This window comes from Pomacea canaliculata, linkage group LG2, assembly GCF_003073045.1.
Source record: "Pomacea canaliculata isolate SZHN2017 linkage group LG2, ASM307304v1, whole genome shotgun sequence".
Lineage (NCBI taxonomy): Eukaryota > Metazoa > Mollusca > Gastropoda > Architaenioglossa > Ampullariidae > Pomacea > Pomacea canaliculata.
This window is the reverse complement of record NC_037591.1, coordinates 35,226,470-35,245,158: the sequence shown is the minus strand read 5'-3', so window position 1 is coordinate 35,245,158 and position 18,689 is coordinate 35,226,470. Positions and strand designations below refer to the sequence as shown.

The following is an 18,689-nucleotide window of genomic DNA, read 5'->3' as shown; positions in this document are numbered from 1 at the left end:
TATATACTTCAATACGAAGACATTTTTCTTTTAACTTTGTAAAGAGATCATTCCATTTGGTTTTTTAGTTGTTGGTTTTTTTTTGTTTTTTGTTTTTTTACGATGATACAATTAAAGAACTGGACTATAGATTCCTTTGACTGCGTACAGGAAGTACAGCGATCTGAATTTCGTAGTTTTATATGGAATAAAAGAGTGTTTGTAGGTAAGACTTGGTGTAAAATACAATACTGAAACCACTGAAGTTTTGTATCTGTGATAACAGTAAAGGGATGGACGAATATTTGCCCCCATTGAAGGTCTATAAAATATTTTGTAATGCATGTAGGCGCATGTGAACACAACAGTTTACTACATATCCCTTTCGCACCTTTTTATGTTTAGTTATAGCTAACAATAGTGTCTTTCCATAAGTGACAAATTTTTCTTTTATATTTAACAATTGCCATGATTCATAATCAATAAAATTAACACTATCACCATGCATTTGTTTAAAATCTTCAAATTTTATAGGTGTCCTATTATTATCAAGTAAATCCTCAATTTTTATATTATAATTTCACCACTTTTCCGCTACCTTCAGTGTGTCATTTTGGGACCAAAAATTTTGAAAGAATAGTGGTTCATACAGAAACTCTTTAAGTGTGTAAATCTATTGTACAAGTGTATAAATGGTAAATACACTGCTCCCCCCCCCCCCCTGCAAAAGAAAAAAAAAAAATCGAAAATGAGTTTTCAGATTTTATTTGATATTTTTTTTATTCTTCTCGCCCTCTTCTATTGACTCAAGGTTATTCATAGTATGTATGAAACATGCAAGATATTTAAAAATATTTGGTCTTTGCGGAAAATCCTCAGTTTGTGACTATGTCAAAAGCTTTGCTAAGGACTTTGTGATTGTGACAGTTTGCTAAAGACACACGACAGTGAAATCTACTGTTTTCTAGGACTGACGAATGTTTTGTGTACAAACGATCACTCCCACACGAAATATGGTCAACATGTTCATGCTGATAATATTTATTGGGTATTTCAAATTAGTCGTGAACACGACTCCAAAGAAAAGGATAAAACTAGCATCACTGCCAAAACAGAGTGAAAAAAAGACGCTTCTTCATGAAATTTGACCTGTAAAATCACTTTGATACCCTGATATTTTATCCCCAACAATAACACTCCACATCAAGAAGCATCATCTCTATGCCAGTTACAAGAAACACATATACCAACAACACTGAACGTAATTCACGTATGGGGCTGTAGTCATCAAGAAGAGGTGAGATTAGGATTAGCTTCAGCTTCGGAGCATGCGTGTTGCGGGGTACTTCGATTGATAGAAGGTCGGTTAATACTCTTGAGGTCCTCCCCCACGTCTTGTGTAAGGTCCATGGTTGTGGCAGAACTTGCTATGGTTGTAGGTACTGAGCGGAGATAAGTAAAGCAAATCCGGAGCTAGGGATATATGTCTGGTTTATAACTGCTGCCCCAGGAAGTCAACATCACATGCGATGTGCTCCTAGTTGTGCGCAAGATGTACCAAGGTGTGCCACGATTTCCTCAGCAACTGGTGATGTATACTATTTGTCACCATTGTCACATACCATTCAGTTCTAGCATCGCACCGGTTAAATCCTCAGCACATAGTGTCAGCATCTTTGCAGTCAACCACGAAGCTTGACAGGAAATGAGCCACCGAGCATGCGTGGTCTTCCTAAGTTGACAGGAAACGACTCAATGTCAAGCCCGCCAAGCATGCGTGATCTGCCCATTCGCTCATCGTCCACATCACATGAGCAAATGGAACGATCACGTTAGCTTAGCGGGAAGCCGCTCATGTGACGTGACAGCGAGAACTGGAGCCAGTAGCGACACCTGTCGGAAGAAATAAACGAAGAAAATGTTCAAATTTGCTTTTGTGTACGAGTGAGAGAGTACGTGCACATCACGATACAGCCTCCGAGAGATTGTAGACTCAACGTAGGCCCAACGGTCGGTCGTAACGAAACCATTTTTTAAGGACTAGTCGAGTGCACATTTTTTTTAAAACGACTGAATAAAGATATTATTTACCAAAATAACCTCTTTCCCTTCTCAAAATATACGTCTACAAAGATCATCAGGAACAATTATGTGCAAGTGGTGACGTCGTGTTTGTATACAGCTACGATCCCAGCTCTCAAATTGTTCCCCACTACACCTTTAACACCACACGTATTTTAGGGCTTGGTGAGTTCTGTATCTTCTGTACCTTAAGGCAAGCAAATGAAAGAAAGAATTAGAGACAAAAAGGAACAACAAACATAAAAGAAGAAATAAAATTGTCCTACAAACTGTTTCTGATGCCGGTTTGGAATATTTCATCAGCATCTAGACTGTAGACTGCCAGTGGGAATATGAAAGATGCTTGAAATCCTGTTTGCTGACGACCACAAACGGTTGCTGTGTAATCTATACAAGTTTTCTCCATGCTAGAGGTGGATTTGTGCAGCCTCTGAATACTGTTTCCACAAAGTCATTCGTTTACATACAGCTCTCATTCGTGGGAAGTTTGTTCGACTTCAAGCAAATCACCTGAAAAACAAATGTTATTTGTACTTTAAAATATTGTATCGCATTGGAATGCCCATATCCTAATAGCCACAGATCTTCCTTAAAATATATATGTACACACAGGCTCTTCTGATTCTGATAATCATAATTGAGTTAGTGAGGTACAGAAATAAAAAAGAAAACAAAAGCAAAGATCTAAAGAAGGAGGTATGCGCGCGCACATGGTGAACAACGGGCAACGGGAAGTAGAAGCAACATCATCAAGTACACAGACGTTCATTTGTCTCCCTTTCTCTTTCCGCCCCTCCCTCTCTCGCCTCTGAGCGACTGTCACTCGTTCATCCCACCTCTCTTATATATATATTTTGGAAAGATAATATGCTTGATGACTTGGGTTCAAATTACATGTATATGAAAATATATATTTGCCTATAGATTGTTAAACATTTTCTACCATGTCATAATGACCATGAGTCATTGGCATTAAACATGTAATATCATATAGGTGTCTCATAGGTGTCTCATCAGCGTCAGGCACAATGCACGATGCTCATTATGCTCATTAGGCGCCTACTTCATGCTCACCACCAACCTCATCATGATGAGCGCCAACTACTATAGGAGTGGCAAAGGTCACTCGACAGGTGATGTCAGTGCCTGTTGTGAGGACTGAAACAAGGTGACATGCATTTATGGATCGTCAGGGTCTGCAGTTAGGGAACACTAACTGAAAGAGAACATTTGTAGGTATATCCTGTATAAAAGTGTGCAATGTATGTATATAGGTGTTTGGAAAGTTTTCTCAGCCATTTTTTTTTTTTATCTACTTCTCTGTAATTGACTGGCTGTATGTCTCAGCACACACATATTCTGTCCCACTTTTCCACCTTTTTAAATATACGTCTATTATTTTCATTACATACCCCGTGTCTCACCTTGTCTAAAATGTAATCAGTCATGATCCAAAAGCAATCAAAAAAATCTTCATCCAACAAAACCTCACTTGAACACATCATCACGGGGGAATGGGGGGGGGGGGAAAGTAAAATTGGGTTTGTAGGAGCGGCTTTGTTAAAAATATTTTTTAACAGGACACATTTCATCAAATATGTGGCTATGTTTATCAAAGCTTGTCTACAACCGTCATGTTCAACTTTACCAAACATCGCCACATACTTGATGTCACGTTCCAGTTAAAAAGCGCAGACGACTTAGATACATAGCAGTGAGAGTGTTAATATATATTCCATCGCTATTAAAAATCACCATGCATATTTATTCCGGTTAACCGGTCTGGTTTTTCTTTTCTTTTTCTTTCGCCGGTTGCCTTTCAAACGCATGTGAGAGCGATTACAATGGAAGCTATGAGTCATTGAAGAACGAGGTTAGTAGTCGAGGTTTATTGTGCTTTCTTTATCGTCGTCGTCTTGTTGATCAGGTATGAGAAATGAAAATAATGAACTAACCTCTTGAAACATCGTCTAAAGGCAGGCGAGAGTTATTCTTTACTGAGGAATAAAAGTATAGCTTTAAAAGAAAACTTGCAGTGAAATGACTAACAGAACAGCCACGACGCAAAAGGATGGAAAAACAAATTTAAGTCGAACACCCGCTAGCAAGTATTGCAGCAATTAGTACCCACTTAGGTGATTGCTGTCGTGCATAGAAGCCAGAGTATGTTAAATTAATGGAAGTAGGCAGTGCCATGTCGGTCCGCTTTGCCTTTTATAGCGACACTTAATGAGCAGAGCGCATATTAAATGAGGAGGTCAGGAGGTTAAGTTTCATTTTCAGCGGTAGCATGCAGGCGGGAGCGCGCACGTGCACGTTCACTTATTCTCTGAATATCTGTTTACCGGTATTACTTGCTTGCTAGCCTACGTGTGTCATATAAATAAATCATTGCGATGTCCACCACCTGCGTACATCATACTAACCTATGTGGGTCATACACTGAGCCAGTCGCGAGGTCCCGATCTTGCTTTCTCATGTTTGTAGAACGCAGATGAGGATGATACTTTCATCATCTCATACTGAAACTCTATTGGAAGACGATATATAAAATATATACATAACAAAATCAAGAACTAGACAAGAGTCAGACTTATAAAGGACACGCGACTCTTGCATCACATGATCCACATAGGTAGGTACACACAACAGGTGTCTCCAGAATGCTGAGCTTTGCAAGCATGCACCTGGTGAAACACTGCATCACCCAGCTCGATGTGTTGATTGATAGACAATCCTACAGAAAAAAAAATCCAGTAATAAAGTTTACCTTTCACAGTTCAAGCTTCCTTCATTTGCGCCGGTCCTTAGCATCACAGAGACAGGCTCCTCTGTGACACTCTAAAGTCCGAGGACAACAGCCAGCAGACAGAACACTTGGTCCTCTAAATTGTTCTCGTCTACACGTGCCCGCTCCCTCGCTCTTTTGCTCCCTCACTCTCTCACAAGCATGCACAAGGTCTCTATCTACAATCACCTCTCACGACAGACGCCTGCGCAGTAAAAACATGCAGCCATTAGGTTCATTCATCGGGACGACAGGACGCAGGTAGACAAGACTGAGTGAATAAAATCTGAGGGTGGGGTGAGGAAGGGGTTTGGGGAGACACCATATCGGGGATGATTCATCGGAGCAGTATATGTGAAAAGGGTCGTTGTCGGTTTGTTTCACGCTATTGTACTACTACTATGGTGCTTTGGCTACAAATGAATCACAGAAATCGCGCACGTGCACACGAGCTATGTATGTTCAAAGTTGTCAAGAATAAAAACATACGTAGTTATACATAGGTAGGAAAATGTTCTTGTGAACAAACGATGGTCTTAACCTCGCGATTGCGCAGTGGATATACATCAGGAACGAGAGAATATTAGTAATTAACATTTGAAACATTAGCAACTACAATATTAGCATCGATGCTAGGAACATTAACATTATCATCAGTTCTAGTAGCATTAGCAGAACATAAACAAGTTGGCAAAGTTAGTAGACATTAATAGACAACACTTTCTCAATATCTATATTTACTTTCCTCGCCTATCACGAAAACAGACGAACATCAAACAAACAGTCAGGTGGCGAACCAAAAAAAAAAAAAAAAAACAAAACAAAAATCCCGCCAGTCCAAAGAAAGACTGACATGATCACCAACCCACAGTCACTTAGAAGACCAAGGAGCAGTGAAGAAAGTACTGGCAAGTCTCGGCCTCGTTCTGAAGTGGTCTGTCCTGCATCCAGGTGTAAGATGGGTCCAACCGAAGTCAGGATAAAACCGACTCCTCTCACGATCTTTCTGACTCGGCGGGTTATGCCGAGTTTGCTTTTCTCACAAACCTTCTCCTAGTCCCCGGTACAAGGCCCACTGTGCCCGAAGCTCGTCGCTGACTTTAAGACAAACTGTTACTTACCTGATAAAATTCTATCTATATGGTAATCGCCGAATGCGCTTCCTTTACGAGAAGAGATCGAACAACGAAAAGGTTCTTGCTTTGTGTAAACAAGTCAGACTTTAAGTGTCGCAAATATTTTTTTCACTTTGAAGTAGTTGCTGCACTGTTCCACATGCATTTTTGGTTCAGTTTTTCTCTGAATTTTTTTCACGGCAACTGGTTTGTTCATTTTTATATGTTTGCGTGTAGCTTCTTGTACATCCTGTTACACTATGTGTGAACGCTGTCTTTCAGACTTTAAGAGTCCGTATATAGGGCCAAGCAGAGCACATCCTATCTGTATCTGTGTTCATGTGTTCGTACGTGCCTGCATGAATGTGTTCGTGCGTAAGTACATCTCCGTAAATAAGCAAAACAGAACTGAAAATGATATTTGGTATCAACTGACAGACTACTGGAAAGAACAACTCAACGCAAGGGTATGTGTGTGTGGGGTAGGGGAAGACAGAAACAGTCTGCTGTTCAACAATCCATTGGGTAGTAGTAGCTGTAGTCATTGACTGTCAAACCGTGCATCTCGCAGCACCCACCCCAAAGCCCTCCACCCGGTGTCTCCACAAAGCAACTGCAGCTCGTGAGGCACAAACTGTGAGTTCTCACACCTCGTCCCGTCACTAATCTCTCGCCTCTAAAGACCATGGCTGCCTTTTTAAGCGGGTATCCGGCCAGGTATCGCATGACGCCTGAAGTCTACCTACTACCTATACAGCCTTTACAATACCCCTCAACACAACAGTTGACGCAAGAAGGGGTGTGGCGGTAGTGTCTGAAAAAAAGCTCAGGTGTGGTTCGCACCTGTCTTTCTGTCCTGATCCTTGCTCGGTGTTGAGTTTCCCATAATAGCAGTGATGTAAAGCCACGGACTGCCGCGAGCCTTGATCAGGTCACGTGACCAGCAGCGCCACTTACACTTAGTGCACGTTATTTTATTGGTAAGTTACCTTGTAAGTTAGGTGTCGACAGGTAAGTTGTATTAGTGTTATTTTGATATTTGATTTTCAGGAGTGGCTGTATCATACGTTCTCGACTCACCGTGACATGCTCCAAGTCCCACACAAGTACTACACGACTTGTTGCAGGACAAGAATAGTTCTCAGAAAGGTGTTAGCTGGTTTGTACCAGGAGATATATGTATACAAGAGGTGTAACACGACCGTAGCATACGTGTCCAAAAAATCGTATGAGGGACACAAAAACATGTCAGCGATATTGTTAAATGACAGTAAAGAAAGAGTGCATAACGATTAAAGGAGAACAATATTTCAGTAAGATTAAAAAAAAAAGAGTTAAATATACTTCAGCAAAGCGAGAGAGAGAGAGGGCGATTCCCGAGTAGTTCTGCCAGAAAGAATTACAATATCGTTACACCAATAAACTTGGAGACACATTCGGACGAAATAACTAGAACTGCTGTGTCTGTTGTTAATGAGATGTACAGGAGGTTTCAGCAGGAGGTAATTTGAAAATGTCATGTCGTTAATTAAAAGACGACATCTTGGTAGTCCAGCTCTCCCAAATGCATGATAAACACACTAATACATTATATTTACGGCTGTCCTTTGTACACAGACCGACTCATCATTTCCTAAAGTAACTAGAAATAACTATCACGCATCGAACTCATTATGGAATTCTTATCTGATTAATTCGGGTTCAGCTACCTAAAGGGCATTGTCACAGGATGTCTTGGCTACAGCATTCGTCGTGGTCTTGGTAATCAAACACCATACAAACGGAAATCACCGTAACACTTTCAATTTATCGCTTTTAGAACGGACTAGAAACTCGAATTAATTTCGCTCCTGAACAGGAACCAGAGGAGCACCGTTCAACCTGTCTTGCCCTGTCGGCGTGGGTCCCACAAGATGATATCTCCCCATATCTCAAACCTACTTCCCCCTCCCGCTTTCTCTCACACACCTGCGACATCTTCTGCGTCAGAAGGACAAAAGGGTAGAAAAACGGACAGGTAAGCCTGTTTCTTGGGGTACTCTGGTCGCCTTCACACGGTGCGTCAGCAAGATTTAAATTTAAACGGCAATACACTGAAAGTGCCTCGGCGCTAGGGGGCGACACACACACACAGTATTATACTCTATAAATCGATATATTATCACACACAGTATTATACTCTATACTCTAACTGTTTTCATAGACAACGCCGACGATGACAATTGTTAGCCGCTCTGGGTTCTTTCCACGAGTCGCGGCTGGAGTTGTGGGACGTGTTTCTGACCATTACTTGACGTAGGATCACGTAGAACCCAGAAGTATCGTGTGCAAAAAGAAAAGACGTGGCGCTTCGATATGCATACATTTTGCACTTTCAACTGAATCACGTGACAAAAATAAACCAAAGAACAGACTTCGTTTCTTAAATAAATAAAAAATTATTTCTTGGCATTAAATTTACATAGCGCGCGCACACACAGACGCACTCTTCTTAGGCCAGTCAGTGCGAGTTCTGTTGTCTATGGCTCTCACGTTCTTTTTGCATTTTTTTCTATTCTTTCATTGTACTTTCTTTCTAAGGTATCTCCTTGAAAGGAGGGCAATATAATTTACACAAGTTGCAGCCTGCAGCTCCTGGCACTCTTGCATTTATTATGTAAATGTCCCATTCCCTTGGATGGCCATCGGGTACAGAAAGATCACATGTTCTTTCAGCCACTACCGCCATCAGAACAAAAATAAGACATTCGCGATTCAGCCTTGTAGTTCCCTCAACCCTGTACCCCACTCCCACCTTACCTCTCACTTCCTCATTGGATTGCCAAGTAGCAGAAGTCCAGGCTGGATCTTACAGGTCACTTTAATTCCATGGCCACTTCAGTCTGAAGTTGGGAGAAGTACATGCGAGTCTAACCTTTGAACCGGAAGTGGCTTCTCAGTCGCCGCCCTCCAGCCCCTTTTCTAGTCGATTCGAATCACAACCTCCTCTTTCCCCCTTCACTTTTTCACACCGAGAACAAAGAGCTTGTGTGCGTTTTTTAATTTTATTTTTAAAGTCCACGCTCCCTTCCCCACTATTTTAGTGAGTATATATCAGAACAGATAAATAACACTGAAACGTACACCGGTGGACACTTCCCCAATATTAATAATATGAATGAAATTAGCGGAATATAAAACGGAAATCTGAGTGCAGCAGACGAATACTTAATCAGGCAAACCATTCAGACAAGAAGAGGACGAGACACATCTATACTTGTCTTGACAACACCCGCTGTTAGTCAGTTTTCTCAAACATAAGGTCGACAGTTCTGCTGCAGCTGTTTCCTTCCTGTGTATCTGGGTTCAGAGAAGGTTCAGGTGTTTGGTGTCTCCCTCCGCATAAAATACTTCCGCCGCACGCGCTCTTTCTCACTGGGCATACGAAACTTTCCTGCTCTTGGTTCAGTGACGGTTTCTTTTTTGTTTTTCTTTTTTACTCTGAGCCCGAGAAAGCAAACTGTAATTCCTAAGAATAAAACAAAGAAAAACCAATCTGAGTTTACCTGGCAGAGAAATTTTGAAAACCTCGCAGTCTCATCAGAAGGATCCGTTTCATCTCGCGCCGGCGCAACCTTTGACGTCGCCGCCACAACCTGCACGCCCTCTGGTGGTCATGCAGGGGACGCGACCAGGGACGAGACTATAGCGACGTGGTTAAGACGTTGTGACAAAGGTGGTACTTTACGGTTATCGAACTCCTGGCACCAGCTGCTCACCTCTCTATCTCTTGCTGTAGTTCGTCCTTTCTTTCTTCACCTGCTTTTGTGTGTATGTGTGTGTGTGTGCGCGCGCGCGTGCACGTACACGTGTGTGTGTGTGTGTGAGAGAGAGAGATTAAAACACCTGTTGCTGCGGTGTCGTGATATACTGTGATGCAGACGTTTAAAAGTTGGAGGGGTGGGGCGGGTGCAAATCGGTGGACAACTGGTTGGTATACGATTCTCGCAAGAGCAACAACTAAGAGAAGTTTTTTTGAACTTGCAGACAGCGTTGTGTGACGTGGTAAAAGAAGCGATGGTGAGTGGTCTCCCTTAGAGCGGACTGTTCCCGCCTCTTTTTCAGCCGATTAAGAGTACAACACAGAAAAGGTGAAACGTGTGACAACAAACGCTCACAGATATGCCTTTGAGAGACATATGAGAGACAAAAACTACTTTGTGACCCTAATCTACACTTAAAGGGGAACTGTCTAGTCTTGTTCCATCAGGTCTGACTGAAAGTTATGGATGACACTTTATAAATAATTATGATTCTAGCTCTGAAACGCACTGCGTACAAGAAACCCGGAAAGAACGAGTGCCCGCCTTCTTCCAGCACATAAAGGTCTTTCCATGAGTGTCATTAGTCCTTTATCTCTGTTATCTGTAGTGAGTGGAATGAGGTCTTCATCTCTCCAAGGGACACTCAAGTAAAAGCTACTTCCCATGGCTGAGCGAGTAGAGCTATATGTAAAGCAAAGATCTTGCGGCAATGGCTACAACAACCCTCAGTGCACGAGAAGGGAAAGCTTAAAGTCACACCTAAGATCGTAGTTATAATTCATTTGTTCTCCAGGGTTTGCCTTTAGCTTCAGCTTCAAATACTCTTTGTGGTCATAGTAACGGATGCTAGACCCCAGCCTTTACATTATCATTCAGTCTAAGTCCAGTTACAGGGAGCCTGAACACCTTATGATCAAAGTTAACCCGGAGGTAAAGCTACCCCTGCTTCGTGACTTTGGCCCCTGGACTTAACATGAGATAGCGGCTTAAAAGGATAATTTATCAGGAAAACGAGCATTGTGTTTTTCAGTTCTCTGAGTATCTACACAGTCAAGACCATTAGTGCTTATATGATTCTTTAGAAAAATCCTCCTCCTCCTCCTCCTCATCATCATCATCATCATCATGTCGTCATAATCACTGTCGTCTCATTGTTCCAACACACACACACGCATGCACACTTGTTAGGTTGCACCGACTCATATGCAAGCATGCAGCCGCTCCCATTAAGAGTGCAGAGGTCAAAGATCAGAAAAGCGCGTGCACGTGGCAAGAATCTCTTTAGCACAGGCCTCCACTCCTTCCACCAGAAAACTGCAATAAAACGCGCTGCTGCGTTCAAACCGGTGACTATAGGTTAAAGACCATCGATTGAAAACTTGTTAGCGACCGCACTAAGATCAAACGTGTCGGCAGAAGACGAAGCTGTCGTGCAGTCAAACTCACTACTGGGGAAAAAAAAATCTTAAAAGTCATTTTTTAAAACCCCTTCACCTTCCTCACCCCCATGCAGTCGCTTTCTCTCCCTGGTCTCGCTACACCTTGATGACGTCACGCTCCAACTGCCTGCAGATGTTGAAAATTCTCTCTCTCTCGTTGAAAGCAATGTGTATACCCGTCACTTACTCCTCGGAAGGTGGACAACTTCTGCGTTTGAACCAATTATTTGACTATACGTCGATAAGGCCAGCGTGAACACCTGTTGTTCAGATGGTTTTTTTCCTTTCAAGGCTAGCAGGTGAATCATTATTTTCAAATTAGTGTGCTTCATTCATTACATCTATTTTCTTCATCTTTCTTATCATGCCCTTATCTTATAACTAGCAATAGTTCTGGATATTTATGTAACTGAGCCCACTGGTCATTGTCACTGTCATTGCCGTTGCCATTGTCATTGTCTTCACACACATCGATTATATATTTGATCGCAAACTTTCATCTTGGGCTTTCTGCTATGTCTGTTTGGTGGGTAACAAGTCCCAGTCACCTAAAGTACAAGTTCTCACAGGTGTAGGTTACAAAGGTCTGGTCCGTACGTAACAAGTCTTTGAAGGTAATATACTGTACGTAACATAGGTAAGTTACAAACAACAGGGCGGTAAAGCAAGAAGTCCATATCATTACGCATTACATACAACGAATCGTAACGAAACCAGAATATTACAAAAAGATTAGTCAATGGTAATGTTTCCTATCACTAAGCAGTGAAAGCAAATAACAAGTCTGAACGTAACATGTCCCAGTCAGCAAAGTTTATAAACGACAAGTCAGTATGTAACACCTCCCGGTCGCTAGAAAAGGGGGAGAGTGGATCCTACCGCAGTTGTCTCCTACTCCTTGGAGCTTTGTTTCCCACACTGCGTAATGCACTGTGAGATTTAATGGTTACAAACCTTACTTACACCTCGTGACCTCAGGTAAATAACGTCGCGTGTTCTTCGTCACCTGTCCACGCACCTGCATGTGCCAGCGCGAGGTCGGCGTGCTGGTGGCTAATAAAGTTGCCTCGACCTTTCGTACAGGTTCGATACTTGCATCTTGCTCCGTTTGGGATAAAAAGGTAGTTGCTGAATACCATCTGGTGCTCTGGACAAGTGATTTACTGTAAGTGGTTTGGGTGTTAACGGGGAGCAAACTTTACAAGCATAGACTTATTAACCTGTTCGATCATAATTTGCGGCATCTCTTTTGTCTGCGATGTTAATTGTCTTCTTAATCACCGACTCTCTTTGTCATCCTCTCTTTCACATACACAGAGCTTCCCTCCTTCGCACAAAACACAGTCCAACCCACACACACCATGGACATGTAAAGGTGGATTGCTGTCTGTCTGCCAAGACCAACGCTTAGCCTCTTGCGAAGTTCTCCGCTGTTAGTCTCGGGGAGCCTTAACAAAAAATGTGATAAAACCGGAAGCTTTGCAGTATCATGCCTCTTTTTAGTAGTTAACTGGAAGAAATCATTTGCCAGCAGTCCAGAATTAAAGTTCGTGCACACAGTCACACAAACTTTTTGATGACACCTTTGACACCACATGAGTGTTTTTAGCAATGGATAACAGAGAGGGAGAGGAATGTACGGGAGGAAGGAAAATGACTGAATGGTGGGAGGATGCGGTGCTCAGTTTTCTCTAAAAAGCGGAACAAGTGAGAAAGGGGAGGAATCCTGGGTAGTCCGATAATACCGCACAGGTGTCAGTCACAGAGATGTGAACCCAGTCAGTACCTGTGTGCCTGGCGTTAGAAAAAGCTTTGCCACTGCTCTATCAAGTCACCATTTATAGTGACAACGACAAGACGACGACGATGATGATGATTAAAAGGAAAGTCCTTCCACCAAGCAGGGATTTCTCACTATTTATGGGGGAAAGGGTAGATAAATGTGAAAATAAACCTGCCAGAAAAAAAAAAACCAGCTGCATCCATCTGAACATAGCAGCACCGCACGCCAACAACGTATGGGTCTCGTGTAACGGTGTACTTCTAGCAAAAAGTACAAGGGACATATACTGTAATTTATTTCAGCATTCGGTGCTGACAGCGATCCACAGGAAAATACGTTCATTCAAATATTAAGTAAAACAAAACTGTACAAACGCTGTAAATCCATAGGAAAAAAGACTTACCTTCATCGTTCTTCCCTACCACTTGTCCTGGATGACCGGCTCGACCGACCCAGAAGAGTTTTTCAGTAATGTGTCTTCTGCAAAATCTCCCGCCATGCTCAATTCTTCTTCCGGGGAGGTAAGTAGGGTAGAGGGGTAGTCGAAGGACAACTCGCTGCAGAGCTCACGCAGGAGACGATAACTTTTTTTTTTTTTTTGTGCTACAAAAATTGCATTTGCGTTCCGGATGTTCATTAGTGCAGATCCTCTGTGATGTAATAGCACACTACGGGAATAAGGGACCCTTGCCTGTACTGTACTCGACTGGCACCGTCGGTAGCTACACATCACGTGACTAACACGTGATTAACGCCAGTTTCACTCCAGCTCATCGGTATTAAAATTTTTCGCGATTCCTGGCTGCTATCGCTCTCTTCTGCCTTTGGAGTCCTAAGTACAATACGAAAACTATAGTACTAGTCATGAGGCCTCGAACACATCGCTGTCACAAACTGGGTCTTCGAGGGAGGTCACCACTTGACCTGAAATTTCTCCCGTCTCTATAGTCACTTAAGTGCACAGTTTAATGTATGTTTAAGTGTTAAAATCTCTCTTGGTACTGGTACTTGCAAAAACGTTACCGAAAGTTCAGAGTATGGTGATATGAAGAGCAATTCAGTATTATTTTTAAAAATTAGTTGCTCGTGTGAAAAACGCGCGCTTTGGAGCGACATGACCCAACACGACCTTACTGTGGTCTCTGCATGTGGTTTCTGTAGCGCAGCACACTGAGCGATCAGAAAGTCATTCAATCATCTTGAAATAACAGTTTTTTTTGTGTGGAAAAAGCTGTTCAACGATCAGCCTTGACCCATCTGTGATAGCCAAATTAATGTCCAGTGCCAGGTCTTCCAATGCTGTTGGTGTTAGAAGAACTGAGCTGGGCAGCTTGCATGCATTAGATGCTGATTGTCTACATAGTCTACAGTACTCATCGTTAATATTCACGCACTTACCATGATAGTCAAATGGAGAGAAATAATTTAATTGCCCGGATCTTCCTACTTACAATTCCATCCACCCATCCCGCCCATCCATAGCCCCACTGTTTCCAAAGGTCGTAAATATAACATGGGTCACGTCGTGCTTGTGTCTACACGAGGACGGTACGGCCACGAACTTGTTACTGGACTGCTGGCAGACGTTTTTTTCCCAGTTAACTCCTAAAACGAGGCATGCTACTACAAAGCTTCCGGTTTATTCACATTCTTTGTTTAGGCTCGCCGAGACTAACAGCGGCGAATTTCACAAGAGGCTAAGCGTTGGTCTTGGCAGACAGACAGCAGTCCACCTACAGATGTCCATGGTACGGCGCGCTGCGCCCCAAGCGGCAAAGCTGATCACGCTCTAAAGGGAAGCAACCCGACAACAGAAAGACAATGCGGATTATCCATGCAATGTTTCTGTTGTACGTGTTCATATTACTGAAAAGCTCAGTTGAAACAATTATTCTTAGATGCATGTAAATATTGCACTTTGTTTTATGAGCCAATAACCAATCTTAGAAATGTCCCATACCCCTATGTAACCACTGTTGGCTGCTTAGGTCTGGGAGTCTTGAGGCAAGGTGTTCAGGCCCCCTGCCCCTCCCCACACTCTCTTTCTTAACTTTTTATTCTTAAAAAGACCACACACAGACACATACACACATAGGGTGACAGCAATAAAAATAATGGCTTTACTAGTTGGGGTTTGTATGGTACAAGGACAGGGCAATGCATTTGTCCTTGACAGACCAGGGTACCTAATCCTTCCTTCTCTCCCTCCTCCATGTAGATTCTAGCAGCAAGAAAAGCTAGTGCCGACCTAACCATGCAGGTGCTCTGCTACCTGTTCCATGTGTTTTCTTGCATGGCTTAGGTGGTAACATTCTTCAGCTTTTTGTTGACTTTCTTACCTTTCCTTAAAGAACTCTTCAATCGATAAAACCTGTTTTGGTACAGTGTTTGCTCCCTTCAGCTGCCGCTTACAAGAAGAAAACGCTGCTTATGGCTGTTCCTCACTATGTGGCTGCTCAGCTGATAATTTTTTTTTAATGCCTACCAAAGTGTTGAGACAACAATTACAGCTTTCAATTTGGGTCCGGAACTTATCAATGAACATGTCGCTTATTCAACTGTTATTTCCGTTTTTATGGCAGAAGAGCGACCTCTAGCTTTCTTCGGCAAATTTGTGTACTGTTATTGACAACCTAGAAAAAGACTGTCACGCGAAATTAAATAAGTAAATAAAGTTACAAAAATAAAAACAGAACAAGTGCTAGCTACAAGATATGAACAAGGCAAGTGATGCATCATAGAAAACACAAGTCATGCAAACATACAGATACACGCGTACGCATTTCAGTCTTGTAGCCGACTTATTCGCTTTTCTTTCATCTCGAAACCTGAAATAAACTAAGCAAATCTCGATTGCCGGATTCACACAGAAACGGACACACATCAAGACGAAGAACTTGCACCCTTGCTCCGTCATAAAGCTGTCCGAGGCGATATGTCACTGCTATCCGGTTACACCATCAAGTCACATTCAAGGTCTCGGGGTTCTTGCTGCAGCTGAGAATCGAACCCCGGTGCTAATGACGTTTACGACCGTGCATTCCACGTGCAGGCGTTGTGCAGGATGATGGCAACAGTTGGCGCCAGCTCGCAAAGTTCAGGGGCGCCTAATTGATTTGGGTAGAAGGAGATCGGGGAAGGGGTGGAAACTATAAAATGTAATACTCAACACCAGCAGTATAGATCGAGGGCGCCGACAGTTGGTGCGTTCAGGGCTACAGTTGGCAAGATTCACGGTTTCTTTACAAGACTAACAATTCTTTAGCTACAAACCGTTAAACGTCCGCTCTGACAGTTGCTTACGTTTCCCCTCTCCACCCACGAATCTCTGTGGACTGTATTCACTCATTATCTCACAGCATGCACTCGATATCTCTTTAGGGCTGTCTGTAATGAGTTGTTGCTCAGTCACTCAATTTATGTACAAATATATTTACTAAGAGTTTATTTTCCAAAATACACATATTAAAAAATCTGCTTATAAATGTGGGTGCATGGGTATAAAGTTTGTGAATTTATAAGAATGGTTCCGAGTTTATAGACAAGTATTTTATAAGAGGTGAGGGTGGTAAAAAAGATATAAAAAAAAAGATGTTAATAAAAGCGACAATACATACATATGATTGCAATGACTTTCAACTAGAGGAATATAACACTTCTTGCGACTTCAACAGCTTACTTGTGACTGAGTACATTTCAATTTCCCTGTCATTATGTTGATAGATACATCCTGGGCTGGTTACAGCTATTATTTTCTAACATTACACATAACAGCTGACCTTTTAAGTCGTGCAACAATTATAATAACAGCTATCCGTTACCATGTATATTATCAAAAACCTGCTGTCTGACTGATTTTAGAAACATCTAGAGAAACCGCAGTGTTAATAATAATGTTGTGGTCCACCTTTCACTATACTATGGCTAGCAGGATAGACACACCGGATGACTGCTTCTAACATCACAAAAAGAAATCAGTGCAATACATAAGAACACCAGCTTCCATCTTTTATTGCTGTTTAACTAGACCAGCGAATAGAGGCTTACTCTCCTACCTATAATAATGTGTGTGCCGCTTTAAGGCATCAGTGAACACAAGAAAGTTATTTTTTAATTGTGGAGGGCAGGTGTCCTACAGACAGCAGCGAAGGACAAAGACACAAGATGTAAAAAGAATTAAGTTGTCAGGTCTCACCTGCGGGATATTATAGTCAAGGTGGGTGCTTGGCCACATATCCTTGTGGCTGGAGTACAGTTCTTTCCGTACATTTCGAGTACATACATCCATACCCCGCACAATCACCACCTTTCGGATGCGCATGGATGTAACCTCAAACACATCAGTCTATTTCTTTCATGCTTATACGAACTTGATGAGCATCGGTACACATTATGAATAGTGAAACTGAATAATGAGAAATCAAATTCTTTCTCTTCGTTAGGTTGAAGGATTTCTAAAGACTGAAAATTTGTTTTAAATGAATTAGGGTCTCAACTGTATACGATTAAAATAAATGAGAAAAAGATGATAATTTACGATGCGTGGGTGAGGGTTCCATTGTTACAAGCTATCCTTCCTGGCAGACATGGTGCAATTTCTGCATTGTCTCAAATTATACGAGAAAGTTTTCAGTTTTCAAAGCTGATACATCCCACCCTACTCTTTTCTTCCTCACGTGTATGTGTAAAGCTGAATTAAGTCAGAAGTACGGATATTGTTGTAAATATCCCGACGAACTTGGTTCAGTCATGAACAATCCCAAACCCTACTCGCCATACTGAACACTAATCATTCCTTCATAAAACTAGTATTCAACCAATTCCTTGCATTTTTAAACGATTGTTTTCATATTTCGAAATTTATCAGATATTATGGTTCCAGTAGTGGCTCGGAAACCCCGTATGGGGCAGTAGTTATGAAGCAACAAAGGACAAGCTTGTTTTCGAACTTATAAAATGGTGTCTAGACATAGCAGATGATCTTTTACACATGAACCCTTGGTTAAAAAAACGGTGGCAAAGATGGCATGGGGTAAAAAAAACAAAAACAAAAACAAAAAGCAGTGTCCACGAAGTCTGAACATCGCTTGATAATTTTGGAAACAAGACGCTTTTCCTTGAGTTCTCCATCTCGCCATATAGAAATGACTTATCTGGACTCTTGCCGAGGAGTGATCATGCTGCTGTCCAAATCCCATCAGGGATGTGTGCACTACAGTGTAGGGCCATCCATTAGGGTCCAAACTGCTCAACCGCAGCATAAATATTTCAACTTTGTAAGGTGTGAATCGGTTACAATGGCGGCCTCCATTAACGTTGATAGACAGCGTGGATAAAATCGATTAATATTTAAAATTCATTGAAAGTTATTTATTGTTTATTGAGAAATAAAAGACTAATCTTCTATAAATACCTTTGAAGTCATAACCCAGCATTTAAATATCTAATCCGCGATAGTACATAGCATGTCAATCACTGACATGGGAAATGGCAAAATGACAACTGTCAACACCTGTCTCGAGTGTTTGAGAGGTCATGTCAGATCCATTGTGTCAAAAATTTGGGATCCAAGCATTTTGCGCGGCTTAAGCGAATTCGCAGATTACTGGGCCGCGGTTTAATGGCCCTACACTGTACTTGGAGGCGAGAATACAAATGGCATGGGCTGGTACTAAAACTGACACACACACACATACACAA

At 42.0% G+C, this 18,689-nt stretch overlaps 1 long non-coding RNA gene across 1 annotated transcript; it reads right to left on the bottom strand.

Moving 5' to 3' along the window:
* Nucleotides 1-1,004: 1,004 nt before the first annotated feature.
* On the bottom strand, nt 1,005-9,782 carry LOC112558123. Its single transcript, XR_003098076.1, has 3 exons — nt 9,510-9,782; nt 2,328-2,571; nt 1,005-1,872 (listed from the first exon to the last, which is right to left on the bottom strand). It is a non-coding gene; the product is annotated as an uncharacterized LOC112558123 (long non-coding RNA).
* Between the last annotated feature and the right edge of the window lie 8,907 nt (nt 9,783-18,689).